The 21622-nt window shown below is 45.5% G+C and overlaps 1 long non-coding RNA gene across 1 annotated transcript; it reads left to right on the forward strand.

The window, feature by feature from the left end:
* Nucleotides 1-13699: 13699 nt before the first annotated feature.
* Nucleotides 13700-21461, forward strand: LOC128325408 (uncharacterized). The gene is made up of 2 exons (XR_008307431.1): nt 13700-14154; nt 19069-21461. It is a non-coding gene; the product is annotated as an uncharacterized LOC128325408 (long non-coding RNA).
* Nucleotides 21462-21622: the final 161 nt, after the last annotated feature.

Raw genomic sequence — 21622 nt, forward strand, 5'->3', positions numbered from 1 at the left:
TCAAATCAATATATGGAGTGTTTATTAGTGAACTCCATTCTAGATAGTAAAGTGGAGAGACAGGATCTCTAATCTAGCTAGCTAGCTGGATGCAGACGGATTCTGCATCTCTGCACACATGGTACAGGGAGAGAGGAGCTTGCATGTTGCAAGGGAGAAGAAAGGAAAGAGAAGGAAGAGGAAGTGGCCAGGCAGGAAGGAAGGAGTCCCTAAGAGTAGCAATCTACATACCAAAGGGATAGTGTCAGAGCAGTAGAGAAGGGATGACCAATGTCTTGACCTCTCTAGTCCTCTGACTCACTAATCTGTCCCCCTCTCTCATTGAGACATGAGACAAAGCAAAGTCCTTCACTTCCAAGAGACTAGGGGTGTACAAGAATTGCCCCCGTTTCATTATTAAACACTTCCTTCATTTAGTTATTTGTTTGTTGGAATTACATTTGCTTCCTTTAGGAGGAGTCTTTCTTATAGTGCTGTGTTTAAAAAAATACTTTAAAGCAGGAAGTGGCACAGCTCCTTTCCCAATGGCTGCTATTTTGTTCCTCCCACAGTACCTTGGAGAGTTGGTGGTGGTGCGGGGGGAGGTTATGAAGGATGCCATGTTTTTGTGTTTTCTCCTCCATTTTGGTTTTCCTACAATGCCCCAAAGTTACACTACATCTGGGGCATTGTGGGGGAAACAAAATGGCAGCTGTTCAAAAGATTTAAAGGGTAAAAAGTTTTTAATGACAAGCCTGCTGTTGCTTCTGCACTACAAGGTTAGCTCCCCCTTTTACAAAAAGTGAATAGTATTCCAAACTCAATGAAAGGTATGTGTCTTTTGTTTAATTTCAACTTTTATCTTTGTAGGCATTTGGATTGGTCTGGGTTTTTTTTAATGAACTACAACTACAACAAATATTTATATACCACTTTTCAAGAAAAGCTTCCAAAGTGGTTTACATAGAGAAATAATACATAAATAAATAAGACGGCTCCCTGTCCCCAAAGGGCTCACAATCTAAAAAGAAACATTAGATAGGCCCCAGCAACAGTCACTGGAAGGGTACTGTGCTGGGGGTAGATAGGTTCAGTCGCTCTCCCCCTACTAAATGAAGAGAATCACCACATTTAAAAGATGCCTCTTTGCCCAGTTAGTTAGGGGTTGACCAATTGACTCTGGATTTGGTTGGCATTTTCATGTGTTTTGAACTAAATGAACACTTCTACTTCCTCACAGAGGAGGGTTCAAAACCTAACCTGCATTCTGACAAATAGTTGTTCCATGTGTATAATTTTTTTAGTTACTAAGTATTCAGTCGAAACCACCTAATGGCACAGCGGGGAAATGACTTGATTAGCAAGCCAGAGGTCACCTGTTTGAATCCCCGCTGGTATGTTTCCCAGACTATGGGAAATACCTATATCATGCAGCAGCAAGATAAGAAGATGCTGAAAGGCATCGTCTCATACTGTGTGGGAGATGGCAATGGTAAGCCCCTCCTGTATTCTACCAAAAAGCCAGCATGGTGTAGTGGTTAGAGTCCTGGACTACGACCGGAGAGACCTGAGTTCAAATCCCCATTCAGCCATGATACTTGCTGGGTGACTCTGGGCCAGTCACTTCTCTCTCAGCCTAACCTACCTTCACAGGGTTATTGTGAGGATAAACTTAAATATGTAGTACACCATTTTGGGCTCCTTGGAGGGAAAGCAGGATATAAAATGTAAAAAATAAAATAAAAACTAGGGTTCTGTGGTCATCAGGAGTTGACACCAACTCGACAGCACACTTTACCTTTAGCTAAGTATTCAGTCATGTGGGCCTGCAATCTGAAATGGTGCAAGCAGGATTCAAAGTGTAGGTGTGTTAGAAGTCAGGATCTTGTGCACCACTTGTCAAGTACATTGCAGTGCTTTTCAGCCACACCAAATTTAAGGGCCATGAAACTCCCTCTGTGAGTTCTCTCTGGACAACTACTTTATGATGGCTTCCATTTGCTCTTCTGCTTTCCATTTGTCTTGTAGCACAGCTCCTCACTTGCTGCCTTCTAAGAGCATTCCCGTGTTCGGTTTCTTATCAAGGCTTCTCCCTTGCCATTTCTTTATCAGAATAGCTCCACAGAGTGTAATGCTCATCAGAGGTCATTTTGAAACAATCCCTTTAAAACAAGACTCTTTGAACTGTCAAACTCTCAGGCAAAGAGGGTGGATAGGAACTGAGTTATCCCAAATATGTCAAAGAACAAGATGAATACATGGAAACTGACTGACATACTGCGTAAAGTTCCATGCGTGTTGCAATGGAGCATGCACACAATTGCACACTTTGCGCAAATGCAAACGTTGCACAAATGCAGCTGTGCAATGGACAGCCATTATTTTTCAATGACTTGACACAAACAATACAACAGTTGGGAGGGCTAATATTGCCCCTCTCAGTAACCTCAATGTTGGGCTGGAATCCAGAATTTGGGCCATGCACAGGCCTAATGCTAAAACCTCACAATATGAGCTGTATCGAATTGGAAGCAATTATTGTTCCTGTTTGATGCACAGCCCTATCAGATATAGCCAGGGTTTTATCATTTATCTTTTGGATTTTGTAACATTAATGTTTTCCTTTTTCTTACAAGCAAAGAAATGGCCAAACCTTTTGCCACGTCTTGTTTAACGTTTGGTAAGGCCACCCATTGGTTTGGTGTCTGAATCAGCAGGGAGGCCACCTGTGAACTCCCCCAGCCACAGGTTATCCCTCTATTTCAGAAAGGGAATACTTAGTATTTACTTCCTCACCCACCCTGCCCTCTTTGCTTTTTTCCAAACACTCTGTCCCTATTGACCAGTGACAGCCCCTGCTTTCTGGTCTCTGACTCTCTTAAATAATTGCCTACAGTTTTTTTGATCCTCTTTTGCCTCTGAGGAAATGCCTTGTTAAATCTTGTTAACCTGAATTGCTAGAGTGGTCATTCTTCATAGGTCAGCTCCCTCTCTAGGGCACTTTCTAGTTTGGACACTACAACAGTGTCACTCCATGTCTGTTAAGTCCTTGTTTCTACATTGCTGTCTCTCCGCTGTCAACAAGGTGCCGTTCACATTTCTGGTGCCGCCTTTTGGGTTTTATTGCTGCATTACAGTCCTACAATATTGTAAAAAAAAAAAAAAGCAAGCTGTATTTTCCTGTTTTAGGGAGTTTTGCGCAAGCTAGAAAAGACTGCCCCCACCCCCCCCGTGGGTGGCTTTGCACAACATCCTTTATTTACTGTTTAAATACAATTCTGCCAAGCTGAAGTAAACTACCGCTGTAATCTAGAAATCACCCAGGATCTTTATACATTAAAGCTCTGACTGCATGGAACATGGTTGAATTACACGTGTGAACATGTAAATTCCCATTAACAGTGTAGTGATCAATCACTCCTCCCCTAAAGAGTTAACCAGAAGTGAACCCTGTCCTGACTGACAGCCTGGTGAACTCCAGGAATCAGCCAATGAGCACACCAGGTGGGTGGGACCTAGAGAGCCATTGAGAGGCTTTATTTGTTAGAAGAAGCAGGCTGGGGGTGGAGAGGAACACATGTGGCCATGAGGTCTGGCTGCAGGAGCATGTCCCTTCTGCAGGTTCTAGGAAGCCAGGAGGGCAGGAAGCTTGAATCCTCTACCAGAGTTTGGTAAGTTCAAGAAAAAGAAACCCAGGGCTCTGACTTCAGGAAGTTAGTCTAGGGGAAAATTTGTTTAGTCAGACTGTGCGTTAGACATTCACTTTCTTTTGTATGTGTTTTGCATATTCCCGATACTGGTCTTTTATTGCTTCCCTGTAACGTAACTAAACTAAGAAACACTAGCCTTCGCCCATCCACCCAGAGCATTGCAAAAGACTCTATAAGCTTTTAAAGGTGCTTTTGTATTTTCCTACATACCTGCTCCTTGCAACTGAGTAACCACAATTTTTAAAGTGTGCCACCCCTACATCATCTGGGATGCTTTTTGAAGCATTCTTGTGATCTACTGAGTAGTTTTACCTATAACTAAAAGCTGAGAAAGCCTCAAATGGAAGCAGTCTGTAGCATTTGAATAAAACTGTTTTTATTTTATTTTTGTTCTTTGCACTTTACAAGCCTCTCTGAGTGGGTTGTTAACTCAAGAAAGGGGCGGGGCTGAAAGGGCTCCCCCCACCCTCTGGTGCAATCTGTCAGCAGCTACCTCAATCTGTCAGCAGCTATCAGTTTTCTCACCACATGTAGGTTTGTAGGTGGAAGGCTTTTTTGTACTTTTCCAATAGCAAAAGAAAGAGGGTTTTCCCTGGGATTCCACCCAATTCTCGGTGTGTGTGTGTGTTTCAAGCTCTGTCGATAAGTGGGTAGTGGCAGCAGCCTTTAGAACCTACAAAAATTACAGGAAAGTTTGAGGAGAAGCCTTGCTCGGAAAGCTCAGAGGGGATGATTCAGCATTTTTCTTCCCCTCACGTGAGCTTGCTCTGAGACAAAGGCTTTAGTCCGCTACAAACAGGCACAATGTTAATTCTCATTTCTCATGGTGGACTTGTGATGTCTTTTTGGAACCATTGATAACTGATTGCAGGTCACCCACCTTGACCTTTCAAACAGTTCAGGGCGGGCTATTGCAAAGTTTACAAATATAGCAAAGAAGAGTAGGGGTAGCCAACCTAAGGCTCAACACCTGTTGTTGGATTATCATTCCCATAATCCCCAGCCATGGTTTATTATGATTGGGGATGATGGGAGCTGTAGTCCAACAGTAGCTGGAGATACTCCAGTTGACCATCCTTAAAATAGAGCCTTCAGCAATGCACAAAAGGCAGAGCCTTGGGCAGCAGGAGAATAAGAGTGTTACAAATATGGCCATATTTTTATCTATGAAATATTAGTTGCTCTTTCTTCTCATTCTCTTGCATTCACTTCCTTTTTTGTTTTTTGTTTGCTTATGCAACAGCCTTTATTCGACATTCTTTTTTGGAAGGCTTGCATTTATGCTCAAAAGGAGGAGGAGGAACTCTGGTTCTCCACTACAAACAAGTTGATATAAACAAGTCGGTCAACGCAGTGCCCCCATCTGCCCGCGGTCGTGTTTTCTGCCTCTTACAGAGCGACGGGTACATTCATCAACACAGAAGTTATATATTTCCAATGAACTGGAAAGCAGAGGGATTTTGCCTCCTGGGTGGTTGAGAGAGAGGTGGGTTTCTATTTCCAAGTGTGAACGCTCCAGTGGCTCATCCAGTTATCAATTATTAAGAAATGGTGTGGGGGAGAGTAGAGAGACAGAAGGTGGGCAAGAATATTTTCTCTCTGCTTAAGCTATATTTTAGGACAACTGTGGGCTTCCCTTTAATGCGAATGAGATTTTCAGCACAGAAGGCAAATGCTAACTAGTTTCCCCAAATCCTCCCCCTCTTTTTTGCAAAAATAGTTTTTTTGTTCGTCAGTAAGCCAGCATCCTCTCTGGATGCCAGCAAAACATAGGCAAGGATTGCATTGACAATGTGTTGAGAGGTGATGCCATGGTTAAGCCAGGACCGCCTAACCCCCATAAGCAGTGCAAGTGGCAGCCTAGCACAAGGCAATCAGGACAGTTCTGTAGATAGAAATTCGCCCCCTGCTCCAGGCCCTTGAGACAAGATAATCTGAGGGGTGGGGCAACTGCTCCCTCATTTTCTCTCATTTCATATAAGTGAAGGGAGCCAAAATGTGTTCCTGTAACTTCATTTGTTTTTATGGAATCAGGAGAACCCTTCAGGAGGAAAAACATTCCCCCTCATCTGCCTCCAGCAAGATTAGTGGGGTCAGTGTTTACCTAGAGTAGCACAATAGCTGGAAACACCCCTGTTGTTAATTGCCAAAGGTCTCCTGAGATGTGTGCAGCAAGCACGTGAGTGGAAAGTGCCTTTTGTGGAGAAGTCAGCCTCATTTCATCCCCCCCCCCTTTTTGTGATTCACTATTCATGGATCCGGTTTATAGCAAGATGGATTAGGTTGTTCATAGCACAATGATGCTTTTAACACTATCCCTACTCTAATACCTACAATTCTCCTTATATGAGGCCACCATCAAGAAAGATATCACCCCTAGGTGCCTGGGAAGGTCCTAAATGCAAGCCCTGGCATCTCTAGTCCAGGCTGGGAAAGATTCCTGCAGAGCTGACAAATGATTTATGTATTTAGCATATTTGTATGCCACCCACTACCAAAGTCACTTGCAAGCTTCACTGAACTTCTACCAAAACTCTGGAGAGCTGACCATTGGAAGCTATGGTAGAGCATCCGCTTTGCATGCAGAAGGTCATAGGTTCACTTCTTGACATATCCAGGTAGGATTAGGAAAGACTCTGGCCTGAACCCTTGGAGAGGCATTATGCCAGTCAGTGTAGGAGATGCTGAATTAGATGGACCAGTGGCCTGATTCAATAAAAGGTAGCTTCCTTTGTTCCTTGGCGAAGGATATGTCTATCATCCTGAATTATTTCCTCATATGAACCTTATGTTAAATCCCTCTCTCTGGTGCTGGTATACACCATAGTGATGACAATTTCCTCTGCAGAGGTAAGCAGCAGAATGCTCTGTTTCATTGAACATGATCCAGAACTTCCCCAGAGGTGGCCCAAGGTATTTCGTGCCACCAGTGCTGCGTTGCCCAATGCCCTTTTCAATACTGACCCTTGAAAATGTTCGAAGGGGCACGGAGGATACGGAGGAGAAAGGTTTGCCAGCAGCCTCCGGTTCCCTCCTCATGCTTGTTGCAAGCTTTGCAAGGGGTGTGCAGCGAGGTGCTCCTTGTAGAGCTTGCAAGGGTCAGATCAGCACCAAAGAGCTGCTCCGATGATGGCACTGGAGGGCATCTTGCCAGCCTGCTACTGGTGCTAATGATCTGCCACCTGAGGTGACCACCTCGTCTTGCCTTGTAAAGGAACTAGCCCTGAACTCCCCCCCCACCCGCCACACACACACAGGCTGATCCATCTAAAAGGTGTATGGATGGGGTGAACTATGGGTGGGGAGTGTACAGCACAGCAGGTGTTTGCTTCTGAATGACTCCTACAGAAACACAATATTTACCTGAATCCAAGACTAGTTTTCTCCCCAAGTTCTTTGCTGTTAGAAGTAGTGGTGGTGGTGTGCTAAACTCAGAGTGCTCTTCCTTTCAAGTAAATACTTGTATAACCTTTTTTTTTTTTAAGGTGGTCATATTCAGAATAGTCTTCGATTCAAGGAAATAAGATATCTAATGCCGCTTACTTAAGAACATAAGAACAGCCCTGCTGGTTCAGGCTCAAGGCCTATCTAGTCCAGCATCCTGTTTCCCACAGGGACCCACCAGATGCCTCTGAGAAGCCCACAGGCAGGAGGTTATGGCATGCTCTCTCTCCTGCTGCTGCTCCCCTGCAACTGGTATTTGGAGGGATCTTGCCTCTGAGGCTGGAGGTGGCCAGTAGCCACAAGACTAGTAGCCCTTGATAGACCTGTCCTTGGTGAATTTATCCAAGCCCTGTTTAAAGCCATCCAAGCTAGTGGCCATCACCACATCCCATGGCAGATAATTCCATAGATAGATTATGCACTGTGTAAAACAGCACTTCCTTTTATCAGTGCCAAATTTCTGACCATCTGTTTCATGGGGTGACCCCTAGTTCTAGTGTTGTGAGAAGGGGGAGAAAAATTTATCTCTGTCCACTCACTCTACTCCACGCATAAATTTATACACCTCTATCATGTCTCCCCATAGTCGCCTCTTTTCCAAACTAAAAAGCCCCAGATGCTATAGCATTGCCTCATAAGGAAAGTACTCCATGTCCCTGATCATCTTGGTTGCCCTCTTCTGCACCTTTTCCAGTACTACAATGTTCTTAAGATAGGGTGACCAGTATGCAGTACTCCAAATGTGGCCACACCATAGATTTGTATAAGGGCATTATAATATTAGAATTTTTATTTTCAACCCTCTTCCTAATGATTCCTAGCATGGAATTTGCCTTGTTCACAGCTACCGAGGATTGAGTTGACACTTTCAATGAGCTGTCTGCCATGACCGCAAGATCTCTCTCTTGGTCAGTCAATGACAGCTCAGATCCCATCAGTGTATCTGTGAAGATGGGGCTTTTTGACTCAATATACATCACTCTACACTTACATTGAACAACATTTGCCATTTTGTCACCCACTCATCCAGTTTGGAGAGATCCTTTTGGAGCTTCTCACTGCTTTGGGTTTCACTACCCTGAATAGGTTAGTGTCATCTACAAATTTGGCCACTTCACTGGTCACCCCATCATCTAGAACATTTACGAACAAGTTAAAGAACACTGGTTCCTGTACAGATCCCTGGGAGATCCCACTTCTTAGCTCCCTCCATTGTGAAAACTTTCAATTTATTCCTACCCTGTTTCCTGTGTCAAAAGCTTGTTGGAAGTCCAAATATACTAGGTCAATCGGATCATCTTTTATCCACGTGCCTGTTGACACTATCAAAAAGTTTAGTGAAGTGAGACTTACCTTTGCAGAAACTATGCTGGTTGTCCTTCAGCAAGGCCTTTTCTTCTATATGTTTAACAATTTCATTCATTCATTCATTCAATTTCTATACCACCCTTCCAAAAATGGCTCAGGGAAGTTTACACAGAGAAATAATAAATAAATAAGATGGATCCCTGTCCCCAAAGGGTTCACAATCTAAAAAGAAACATAAGACAGACACCAGCAACAGTCACTGGAGGTACTGTGCTGGGGGTGGCTAGGGCCAGTTACTCTCCCCCTGCTAAATAAAGAGTATCACCACCTTAAAAGGTGCCTCTTTGCCAAGTTAGCAGGGTATTTTGTCCTTAAGTATGCTTTCCATCAATTTTCCTGGCACAGAAGTTAAACTGACCAGCCTGTAGTTTCCCAGATCCTTCCTGGATCCCTTTTTGAAAACCAGAGTTACATTAGCTACTTTCCAGTCCTCTGGTACAGAGCCTGATAGTAGGGACAAGTTACCTATTTTTGCTAGGAGATCAGCAATTTCACATTTGAGTTCCTCCAGAACTCTGGGGTGGATGCCATCTGGCTCTGGCCATTTGTTAATTTTTAGTTTTTCAAGACAGTTTAGATAGAACATCCTCTATCATCACCTCAAATTGGCCCAGTTCTTCAGCCTCCAAGCCTGAGAAGCTCAGTTCCGGAGCAGCTACATGGTCAGTATCCTCCGCCATTAAGACAGATGCAAAGAACTCATTCATCTACTCTGCAATCTCCTTATCCTCCTTAATAATCCCTTTCACTCGCTCATCATCTAAGGGTCCAGCTGCCTGCCTGGCAGGTTTTCTGCTTCTGATATATTTAAAGAAGTTTTTGTTAACACCCCCCCCACACACACACTTCTAGCTATATGCTCATTTATTTCCATGGACACAGCCTGGGTAGTTTGAGCAGGCTTGCTAGGGGCCTTTCTTGCTTCTGGGATCTCAGCCTGATCAAATTCATATCCTGTTCCGAGATCACAGACAACCAAACATTAACACAAACAGGAAGATTAATGCCAAGTAACATAATGCCTTAAGGCTCATTGGCCAGCCCAAATCTGGATTAGCAACTGTCTTGACCTGGTAACTGGCTGGTAAAGGATCAAAGCATCACAATGCTGCAAAATGAGGTCAGAAGGGTTTGAGATGGGTGGGGGGTACTTGCTCAGGAATAAACATTAGAAAGTCACATAGGAATCTGTTAAGTCCTTTTAATAAAAAGAATATTTATTTATTTAACGTATTTTTGTCCTGCCCAAACTTACATCTCTTAATAATAAATAAAATAAAATACTTCTCATTGCTCCTTTAATTTAGTCAGTCACTCTGTCTGTCTGTCTATCTATCTATCTAATTTGTGCACTGTCCCAAACTTTCATCTCTGGGTGGTTAACAATAACATACAAGTTAAAACATACATAAAACTTAAAAACAATTTAAACAATTTAAAAAGTCAAATAGATTAGAACCTAAAATTTAAAAAGCCGAAAAAGCTTGGATGAAGAGGTGGGCTTTCAAATGCATCTTTTAAATTGCCAGAGATGGGGAGGATTGTATTTCTGTAGGGAGCGCATTCCACAATCTTGGGGCAGGAACCAAAAAGGCCCATCCCTGTGTGGTCACCCATTATCCGTTCCAGATGACCTCTCCAGATGCCCTCAAAGGGCAGTGGGGCTCATAACGAAGAAGACATTCTCTTAAATTTAGCAAGACATGCAGGGATTTTTCTACTCTGCATCAACCAGTCAGTACCAGATGATGTTTCCCCAAAATAACATCCATCCCAGAAGAAAGACTTGTGATTAAAAGGTGAACAGGGAGCCCATTCTGTGCAGCAGTACCCCCAGTTCAAATCCAGCACAGATGCCGATCCTCATGTGGGACTCTTGCATGTTTCCCTTCATGTCTGCACAGGGAGCATTAGACCCACTTTCTCCACTGAAATGAATGAGGCAACTTTTTATGCTTTTCTGCCTTGCAGCACAGCATCCACATCCACAAGAAGACCCTGCATCAAAGTGATGCCATCACACAGGGCATGTTTGCAGGGAGATGGATGCTTGTTGAGCAACCGAGAACCTTTCCAACAATAACCACCTCCCCACTACCACACACACTACTTAACGTGAAACTTGTGCAAGTTCCAATCCAGTACTACTATTCCAAGCACATACTCTGCAAGGACATTACAGAAAAGGGCTCTTGACATTGCAGAGCAGTTCGTGGAGAGGGGCTGGAGGTCACCTTTAAGTTATTTGGAAAAATTATTTGTAAAGGTTTTTGGCTGAGTACTCCAGTGTGGTGGTTGCCCAACACAGGAGGGTATAGACAGAGGAAACCTATGTGTGTGCACACATATTTATTGCACTAAAATGGATTGTGCAGAACAAGCCTTAAAAATACACCATTTCCATATTATCTTATCTCACCAGGATATTTTGCTACTGTAAGGAGCATCAAATGAGAATTGCTAAGAAGCCTCTGATTTCATAACAGCTTCATGGTGGGTAAGAAATGCCTCTTTTATGACATCTCCTTTAAGAGACAGTTGTGCTAAATAATGTGTCCTACTTTTTTCCTCACATCATGCTGTCTCAGTGCTTTTAGATTTCAGGGAAATGATGGTTGGTAGAAATCCTCTTTACCTTTTCCTCAGCAGAAATGGATGTACCAATTAAGCAATCAGTCCATGTGTCAGAGAGACTTGCAGGAAAGATGTTGCTGCAGAGAGAGATTTCCTTTCATTTTGTGAGCTGCTTTAAAGAGGGGTGTGTAGTACAAAGATTGGAACATTTAAAAGATAAGTGTGACTTTGCTTACCAGACTGGTAGATCAGAGGAGCAGAAGGCAAGATTCAAAAGGGCTGAAATTGAGAAATCAGTGACTGCAAACTGGGCACATACTGGGATTCCCAGGCCTGGTGGCATTTCAGAAGCATTAGCGTCACTTTCGGGATTTGTTGTATGGGTAGGAGGAGCAACGTAAGAACAGCCCTGCTGGATCAGGCCCAAAGCCCATCTAGTCCAGCATCCTGTTTCACACAGTGGACCACCAAATGCCGCTGGAAGCCTACAGGCAGGAGTTGAGGGCATGCCCTTTCTCCTGCTGTTACACCTCTGCAACTGGTACTCAGAGACATCTTGCCTTTGAGGCTGGAGGTGGCCTATAGCCCTCTGACTAGTAGCCGTTGATAGCCCTCTCCTCCATGAAGTTATCCAAACCCCTCTTAAAGCCATCCAGGTTGTTGGCTGTCACCACATCTTGTGGCAAAGAATTCCACAAGTTGATGATGTGTTGTGTGAAAAATGTGTTGTCTTTTTTCTAAACTAAATAGCCCCAGGTGTTGTAGCCTTGCCTCATAAGAAAGGTGCTCTAGGGCCCTGATCATCTTGGTTGCCCTCTTCTGCACCTTTTCCAGTTCTACAATGTCCTTTTTTACGTGTGGTGACCAGAATTGCACGCAGTACTCCAGGTGTGGCTGCACCATCATTTTGTATAAGGGCATCATAATATTAGCCGTTTTATTTTCAGTCCCCTTCCTAATGATCCCTAGCATGGAATTGGCCTTTTTAACAGCTGCCGCACATTGAGTCAACACTTTCAACGAGTGTCGACTCAATGTGCGGCAGCACAAGAGTGATTTCCCCTTATTGCTATCACGGCGGTAGCCCTGATCCATGATTGGTAGCTTGATAAGGAGGGAGCCTCACTGGCTAGGTTAAGATGAATGTCAGAAAGCAAAGTGAAGGAAATCAGGTATTCCCAGGGAGTGCATGTTCCTGGCATGAGCAGCTACTTTCGGCCACTTCTATATTGCCTGAACCTGCCAGTGCTGGGTTCCCTCCAGCAACCTGACATCGGCAACCAAGAGTTGAAGTTGGGAGGCGGATATTGGGTGGTGGAGGGAACCCAATATTGGTGGGTTTAGATGACACAGAAATGGCTGGAAGTAGCTGCTCATGCTGTGGGAATGCATGCTCTCTGGGAAACTGTGGTTCCCTCTCTCTTATTTTCCAGCAGTCAGTTGAACCTGCCTACTGTGTCCATGTGTGGGGCATAACCCCCCACCCAATGTTACCCATGTTCCAAAACCCATTCAGTCCCAAACAGCTTAAAACCAGGATAAATCAAGGGCTGCCTTCTTCCATCTGTGCCTCCCTCTGCACTTTACCAGCTCCAGGTTTCAGGGGGCCCTTGGCAAATAGTCTTCCATGGACCTTCTCCTACCTAGATTAATCCCAAGAATGTCCCTCCGCCTCCCTGGGGCAACCCAAGGTATTCTGGTGCCAAATGCTGCCTTGCCCCCACAGCCCTGGTGCATGCCAGCCCCTTTTCAAAACCAGCTCTTGCAGGCTTTGATAGTTGTGCTAGGGGTGGGGAGGAGGGCAGGTTGCCAGCAGTCTCCTGCTCCTTGCAAAAGCCAAATCTGTCCTGAAGAGCTGCTCTGATGGCACCAGTGGGAGGCATCAAGTCATCCTGCTGGTGCCCCAGTAATCCGCCACCTGAGGCAACCACCTCACCTTGCCTCATTGAAGGACTGCCCCTGCTGCTACCAGCACATCAAAGCTATGGGCCTCAAGGTGGTTGTAGGGCTCAGCAGTGGACCATTCTAAAGGCTCTGAGCCCTCAGCATGCTGACCCTCATCTGAGGCCCTGGTTCAGGTACCCCTACCAGGTAGCTAGGGGAGAGGGGGCTCATGTTTGCCCCCTCTTCCCGGCAGACTCTCACATGCACCACCAGCCACACACCCCTGTATGTGACATGACATGCATGGGTGTGGCAAGCAGCCGCAAGGGCCTGCACGACCCTCCTGAGTTTCCCAGCTGAAAATAAAGCAGGGGTGGGTTTTTTCTTCATTCCCTCCCTAGAGTAAGGGAGATCCAGCCCTCTAGAATTTGCCAGCACGGCTTTCCTGAGTACATTTCCTAGCCGGCTTCCTTGCTGGCTGGGTGTTTTCTTCATTCTCTCCCTTGCTCAGAGTGAGGGAGAGAACAAAGAAAATAAGGAGAGGTGAGGGACAAGCCAGGTAGCTCTCAGGAGCTGGATGGCTCAGGTGTTTTTTGAACCCATCCACCCACTGATAGCTCCACCCCTGACCCCTACCAGTTGAGATACAAAGGGCATCCTGTGGAAGCAAGGCCATTGGGATGCCCTTGTGGAATGTCTGCCTCATGAAGGCCAGATGGGTGCCTTCTAGTTCTGCTTTTCCCCTGCTTGAAGCAGTCTGAAAACCTATAAAACATGTTTGATAAGTAACCAAGGCAAGCAATGATGGCCCAACTTCATCACATCCATGTCCCTGAAAGTCAGTTGTTGGTACAGCCTCAGTGGACTCCTTACTCTAGAACAGGGGTGGCCAACATGAGGCTCTCTGGCTAATGTTGGACTACAACTCCCATCATCCTCAGCTACAGCTGAAAAGCCTAAGGTTGACCACCACTGCCGGAGGGGATTGTAATGTACTTGCTAGCTCCGTTACCTTCATTATTTTTCAAGTGTTAGAGCCATTTCTTACTGTGCTGAACTCCACACAGAGTACTGTGCTTTTTTAGTGCTTCCAGGAGGGCCCTTTAAGAAAGATGGTATCCTCTCAAGAGCTCTAGGAGGGAAAGCACTGGGAAGAGCTACACTTCCGGGCTTCAAGGAGATCTCTCCAAACTGGGTGAGTAGGTGACAAAGTGGCAAATGCGGTTCCATGTTGGCAAGTGTAAAGTGATGCACATTGGGACGAAAAACCCCAACTTCAAGTATACGCTGATGGGATCTGAGCTGTCAGTGACTGACCAGGAGAGGGAGCTTGGGGTTGTGGTGGAAAGCTCGTTGAAAGTGTCGACTCAATGTGCGGCGGCTGTGAAAAAGGCCAATTCCATGCTAGGGATCATTAAGAAGGGGATTAAAAATAAAACTGCTAAAAAGCCGCAGGCTACAACACCTAGGGCTTTTTAGTTTAGAAAAAAGACGACTATGGGGAGACATGATAGAGGTCTACAAAATCATGCATGGTGTGGAGAAAGTGGATAGAGAGAAATTCTTCTCCCTCTCACATAACACTAGAAACAGCAGTCATCTCATGAAATTGATTGCCAGGAAATTTAGGACCAGCAAATGGAGGCACTTTTTCACACAACGCATCATCTACTTGTGTAATTCTCTGCCACAAGATGTGGTGACAGCCAACAACCTGGATGGCTTTAAGAGGGGTTTGGATAACTTCATGGATGAGAGGTCTATCATTGGCTACTAGTTAGAGGGCTAGAGGCCATCTCCAGCCTCAAAGGCAGGATGGCTCTGAGTACCAGTTGCAGGGGAGTAACAGCAGGAGAGAGGCCATGCCCTCAACTCCTGCCTGTGGCTTCCAGTGGCATCTAGTGGTCCACTGTGCGAAACAGGATGCTGGACTTGATGAGCCTTGGGCCTGATCCAGCAGGGCTGTTCTTATGTTCTTAAGGTGGTGCAGGGTCTCCAGCAGGCTCTGTTTCCCTTAAAGGAGCCACTCTCCCTACTGCCTGCACTGGGCAAGGCAAAGCACTACTCAGTGGGAAGTCACCTCCCCATGGTTCCAGGGGACTGTGCAGTTTTTTTCCGTTTTGGCCAAAGCTTCACACAGACCCAACCAACAATTAGTCAGGTAGCCACACTTTGGGTGGATTGGGGCTGCCAAACTGATGTCTTTAATATCAGGAATGATCATCAACATATTTATTGCCTAAAGCCATGCTGTTTAAGGCAACTTTTGTTTTGAGAAGCTGCTTGCTGTGATACTCAAGCACAGAAGGAGTGCTTATGTAGCTTGGACTCCTATCAAGCAACTTCTTGCTTCGTGTTTGAAGCAAGACTGGTGTCTTTAAACATTGGCCTTCCTATAGGCCATTTGGCAAGATGTCTGCACTGCACACAGGCACCAGATGGCAGCAGGCAAATGCAGAGGGAATGCTTTAAGGACTGTATAGCTGAAGTAGAATCCGTTTTCTCTGCCTCATAAAGGCAGAGTAGATTCAACAGCTGAAAACCTCAGTGTCAAAAGTATTTCAGGATTTAGATTTTGGTCTCTTGGAACTGCAGAAGACAGTGCGGAATGATAGAAAGCATGCCACAGCTGTAAAGCTCTAAATATTATTTTTGAAGAGCTGAGATTCCTGAAATGCCATCCCGCTACAAAAATGTGGCGCAGCATTCTTGTTTGGCAATTCCAGAGAAACATAATGCAGGAGCAAAGATAAACACACACCGTGCACTTGATTAAGGGATCTTGTAATAGTGCTGCCTTACCCAGAAAGCATGTGCAGTGGCTTAAGGGTCAGTGGTTGGATGCTAGCACCAGGCCAAGTTAGTTCTCTTCAAAACAGATTCTACTGTGACAGGGTCAGCAGAATTGCCTGTTTTGAAATAAAGCAGATAAGAAAAAGGCCTTGGGATAGGCCAAGATAAGCAGAGCAAGCCTCTGGCCTCATAGTGTATCAAGCAAGTTGATGAAAGATGAAACCAGCTCCAGCCACATGGACACTGGTACCCTCAAGGAGAATCTTTGCATCTTTGTTATGCATCTCTTCAGAGCAACTGCTGCTGCACAGAAAGGCTGGCTCAATAGGAAGACTATTGTTAGAAGAGATATTTACTCCCTGTATTTCGCTTATCTCTTGGTTAGGTATTTTCACCAGACACCAGCATCAAAGTTTAAAACAAATCTTTATTTCATTGCTAGCAAAAGCTTTTGGGTGCAGCTGCCTGCCTAGTCTGGCAGGCCATCCATCTTTTTAAACTCTGGAGTAAACAATGTTTACTCCATTGTATACAACATCAATGTTGTATCACATCGTATACAAGCCAAAGTGTTACTTTAACCCAGGCCTGCACAACTCAAATAACCTGGTGGGCTGAAACTGACCGTGACTTGGTTCATGGGGGCCGAGGTCAATTTTTAGGGTGCTGATGATCAAAGTAACACTAAATATCAATCAATTAAATCAAATCAAATTAAAGTGAAATTAATTAAAATGAACTTAATCAAAATTTAAATTTGAAGCTCTGGCAGGGCAGGAGTAATTTAAATTAAAATAAAATGAATTGAATTAAAAACTCTAATAAAATAAATTCAATACAATCTGTACAAAATACATAACAATAATTGTTCTTCCTTTCCACCTCTGTCAAATCATCACACTTAACACGGAGCACTTTTAAGGGGAAAAATTAGTGAATTTTTTCTATTAATGTTTGATAAGAAGGTTACACTTTGATCCTTCACCACACAGGCTTTTATGAGGGAAAGAGAGAAATGAGACAAGGAAAGAAAGGGGCAGGCTTGGCTTGAGAAAGAAAATGGGGCAGACTTGGAGGAAGAAAGTTTAAAAAGAAACTTGTTGGAAATAGCTACCCCACCGCACAAGGTCTGCATTATGGAGAGCTTCTCAGCACCAGGAAATCACTAATCTGCTTCCGAGATAAGAACAGGGGAGGGGACTCAAGAATGCAACTTGGCCCTTTCTGCTTTGTTGGCCAAACACTTACTGCACACGTGGCAAGGGTGGGCTGATGCAAATGTTCCGAGGCGCTTTGCTTCCTCAGAAGCAGGCGAAGAAGGGCTCACCGAGGAAGAGGAGGAATGCAAAGGTGATATGGTAGGAGCTGTGGCCGCGGCAGCCCTGGTCAAACTGCAGCTCTTCAGCGGCTCCTCGAGAGCCACCACACTACTCCCTCCCCCACTGCCCTGGGCCCCTGGCAGGAAAAAGGCACAGCCCCTGTTGTGGAGCTTCTCTTTCCCATGCTCCGGAGCTGGCGGCCCAGGCAGGTCCTGGGAGCTTGGGAGGTCCTCCTGAGGCGGCGGCAGCAACAGGAAGCTGCCTCTTGCCAAGTAGCGCTGCAGGCGGGCCCTGGTGCCCTCTCGGTTCCCATCCCGCTTGCTGTCCTCCTCCGATGCCTCCGCCACCCCTCCGCCGCCACCTCCTCCTGGCCCGAGGGAAGCAAGGCTGCCCCAGCTAATGAGCGAGGCAAGAGGTGTGTGTGTGCATGCACCCAGGCAGGGTACACGCGCTGGACTTGCACCCACCTCACTCTCGCCGGACTGCCGGGAACCAGAGATTGGAGAGGGGGCGGGAAAGGAGTGAGCAAGATAAAAGGAAAGGCTCCTCCACCTCGGGGGAAAGCCGCGCAGGCGCTCCTTGGCCACGCGGTGGCTAGAGTTGGAATTAAAAAAACAACAAAACACCTCACGGAGATTCGCAGCAGGGAGAGGCACGGAGAATGGCCCAGCGGTCCGTATCTTGTGCAGGCCTGCTTTAACCCCAAAGGTTCTGATTTACTTCCAAGTCGTATATTTCCCTCTTACACTCTCAAGACATCTGGCTTGTGGCCTTGGTTTGGTTTCCCCTCCCCGTTGAGACATACTTTTAAGCAGTGCCATCATATCCTCTAGGCGTGGGGGGATAAACCAACAGCTTCAAGAGCCATTGATAGGGCATGTATCATAGGTAGCCAAGTGCTGTGCAAACCAACCGTGCTTTTGGGCTGTTTGAGAGCTATTTGCAAATAATATTCCAACACTATGATGAGGGTTGTGTGCATTTACATGTTTATAATTACACTGCTTGACATACTATGCAACAGTACATCAACCTAGTAATGTTGTATTTGTGCATTTTGCATAAGTTGAAAATAATGGGCTTACTCTTGTGTATCACAATGTTCACAAAGTTTCTATTTGCATAACTGATACAAACTGTGCAAGTGCAATATTACTAGGCTGATGTACTGTTGCACAGTATGCCAGCCACTAGGAACATAGGAAGCTTTCTTCTACCAACTTTTGCATGGTCCATCTAGCTCAGTATTTTCTCTCTCAGCCCTATCTGGAGATGCCAGTCTTGTGGTAGCAAGCATGACTTGTCCCCCAGCTAAGCAGGGTCTGCCATGGTTGCATTTAAGTGGGAGACCACATGTGAGCACTGTAAGATATTCCCCACGGGATGGAGCCTCTCTGGGAAGAGCATAGGGTTTCAGGTCCCCTCCCTGGCATCTCCAAAATAGTGCTGAGAGAGATTCCTGCCTGCAACCTTGGAGAAGCCACTGCCAGTCTGTGTAGACAATACTGAGCTAGCTAGACCACTGGTCTGACTCATTGTACAGCAGCTTCCTATGTTCCTATGCCTGCAAGGTCCTGCTTCCCAGAGCGGCCCCATTCCCTAAGGGGAATATCTTATAGTTCTCACATGTAGTCTCCCATTCAAATGGAAGCCAGGGTAGATCCTGCTTAGCAAAGAGGACAATTCTTTGCTTTCTAGCAAAGAGGACAATTCAAACTTGCTACAGCAAGACCAGCTCTCCTCCCTGGTTGAACATTTGATGTATAGTGTGGAATTTGATAGACAATGTAGAATTCCACCCTTTAAAGTTTAAGTTTAATAGTTTTAGGAAGCACTAGAATGCTAAACAAGATTTTTGACAGGGAGTGAAGTTTCAGCTTGTTTTCCCCCTTTCCCCTCTTCCCCACAAGCAAATATTACTAACTTGCACAATTTATCTAGCTTGCAGCAGTGAGAATTTCTTCATGAATTTGCTTTGGTTTTGTTTTGGTTTCCAGACTTCTGAAAGGTATACAGTGTACTGTGCTTGATTGGCCAGCAAACTCGCCTGACCTGACCCCATAGAGAATCTATGGGGCATTGCCAAGAGAAGGATGAGAGACATGAGACCAAACAATGCAGAAGAGCTGAAGGCCGCTAATGAAGCATCCTGGTCTTCCATAATACCTCATCAGTGCCACAGGCTGATAGCATCCATGCCACGCCGCATTGAGGCAGTAATTGCGGCAAAAGGGGCCCAAACCAAGTACTGAATACATATGCATGCTTATACTTTTCAGAGGTCCGATATTGTTCTATTCTTCAATCCTTGTCTTCTTGGTTCCATGTAATATTCTAATTTTCTGAGATTGTGGATTTGGGGTTTTCATGAGCTGTACGCCATGATCATCACAATTATAACAAATTAAGGCTTGACTTATCTCGCTTTGCATGTAATGCGTCTGTCTCATATATCAGTTTCACCTTTTAATTTGCATTACTGAAATTAATGGACTTTTGCACGATATTCTAATTTTCCGAGTTTCACCTGTATATGCTACTTGATTTAAAATATTTGTATATAAAAAAGGCAGACACCTTACCTGAAGGAACAGGAGAGGGGAAGCTTACCAGATGAACCTTTTGTAATCACTGTTAACAATGTTACATTTGCCTTTACCCTAACTAGCAAGAAAAATCTATCTTCTATATATTTAATTCTCTAAGGCATACTCATGGCTAATGCCATGAGTGGCAGCTCTCGTGACAATTCGCAAGCAGCTGCCAGATAGCCAAGGGTATGCTGCCGCCGGTGAAGGAACGTGCCGCTGCCGGGCCTGCGGGTGGAGAAGACAAGCACCGGGTGCCAGCCAGGCCAGTGGGTAGGGAGGGAAGGGAAAACCGACTGGGAGGGGAAGAACAGACTGTAGCTGAAGGAGCGTGGAGAGGAGAACGTACTGAGGCTGAAGGGAGGAAGGAGAGACAGGGAGGACTAGGGGCACAGATGCTCTGCGCCAGGTCAGCTAGTGTGTGAGTGTATATATAAATAAAACTAGTGGGCCCGGGCCCCTAGTTGAGCCCAGCCGTTTTTGCCAGCCGCCTACTCCCACTGGCTGCCTCCTCCATCCGGCCAGGCAACCAGCCTCCTCCGGCAACTGGATGCCAGCGTAGCTCCGCCCGCCACCTTGGCTCCACTGGCCCCCATTGCTATTTTCTGTCCTGCTCGTGAACTCTCGCGAGATTTCCACCATTCCTTTTTCCCAGCACATCTTGGAGAAATAAGTATATAGAAGATACACTAATGTAGTATGTGGCAAGCCCTGCCCACACAGTGCTTTACCAACCAGAGGTAATATAACAGATGCACCGTGGTTGGGCCGTGGGGATTCCATGTGCAGATAGGGAAGAGGAGCAGGGATGGGGCAAGTGGGTGAGCGAGTGAGTGGGGAGGGGGTGATAAGTCCTAGTGCACAGATGATCTGTGCGGGTTCAACTCGTATTAGTGGTTACATGGAACCAATAGTAGAACTCCTGCTGCCCTAAAGTGGAATTCACCTCAATACATCCTAGCTGCCCAGTGGAAGACTGCTTGGCCTCCTACTCACTTTTCCTTTGTCCAGCCACAGTAGTAGCTCAAGTAGTAGCCCCAGTCATTGACTTCCCCCTCCAGTTATTGCTTCCATCACCAAAGAAGCCAAGTGTCTCCAGCAGTATGTATTCAGGGCACAGCAAAGTGCTCTTAAGTTCCAGAAGCATTTCCCTACAGTTAGGTTGGTCAAGGGCAGGGCTGCCATTTCAGGCACCTGTGATGGGAGGAGCCATAGACTTGAACATGTGTGAAGGAGGCTCTCAGGATAATTTAAATTTAAATTCCCGCTTTTGGGTAGGTTCAAGATGAAGTTGCAAAAATATCTCCTAGCAATTACAGCACAGTGTTATCAACCGACATCAAAGTTGTCCCTTTTTGAAAGTAAGGGCATTTCTGCTTTTGACAGGTATGCATACACCCACTTAATTATTCTTATCTACAAGAGGCACAGCATGTAGAACCAATGGCCAACAATCTGTGCAATAGAACACTAGCATTGGGGACTTACCTGGGCTGCTGCACACCCCTAGTTACATGTGGGTTTACAAACTATATCTTTGGCATTCGATTTGTGGAGGAAAACTGACCAGTACTCTGCACAGCTGAACACTGGCATGTGGGCACTTGCGTTGTGCTACTTCTTTTATTTCCTAGGGAAGTAGCACTGCCCATGTGCTCTTTGAGATCAGCATAGCACTTCCTGCCTCCACTGAATTTCATGTTGCACAACAGCCCCAGCAGGTTTCTGATGCCAATGTTCTGCAGGATAAAATGGTGGCCAGTGGTTGTTGGGTTTTTTTAATAAATAAAAAATGCCAGAGATATAGGAGTTAAGAGTCTTCTGGTTATCGTGATATGGACTCTCATGGTGTTTGTTACTGAAAGTATATCAGTTAATTTCTTCACCACCACTCCTTTTGCGGGGGGGGGGGGGGTCGCAGAAAGCAATATCAGGAAGGGGGCGGGGCTTGAAGTAGGCTCTA

This window comes from Hemicordylus capensis, chromosome 4, assembly GCF_027244095.1.
Source record: "Hemicordylus capensis ecotype Gifberg chromosome 4, rHemCap1.1.pri, whole genome shotgun sequence".
NCBI lineage: Eukaryota > Metazoa > Chordata > Lepidosauria > Squamata > Cordylidae > Hemicordylus > Hemicordylus capensis.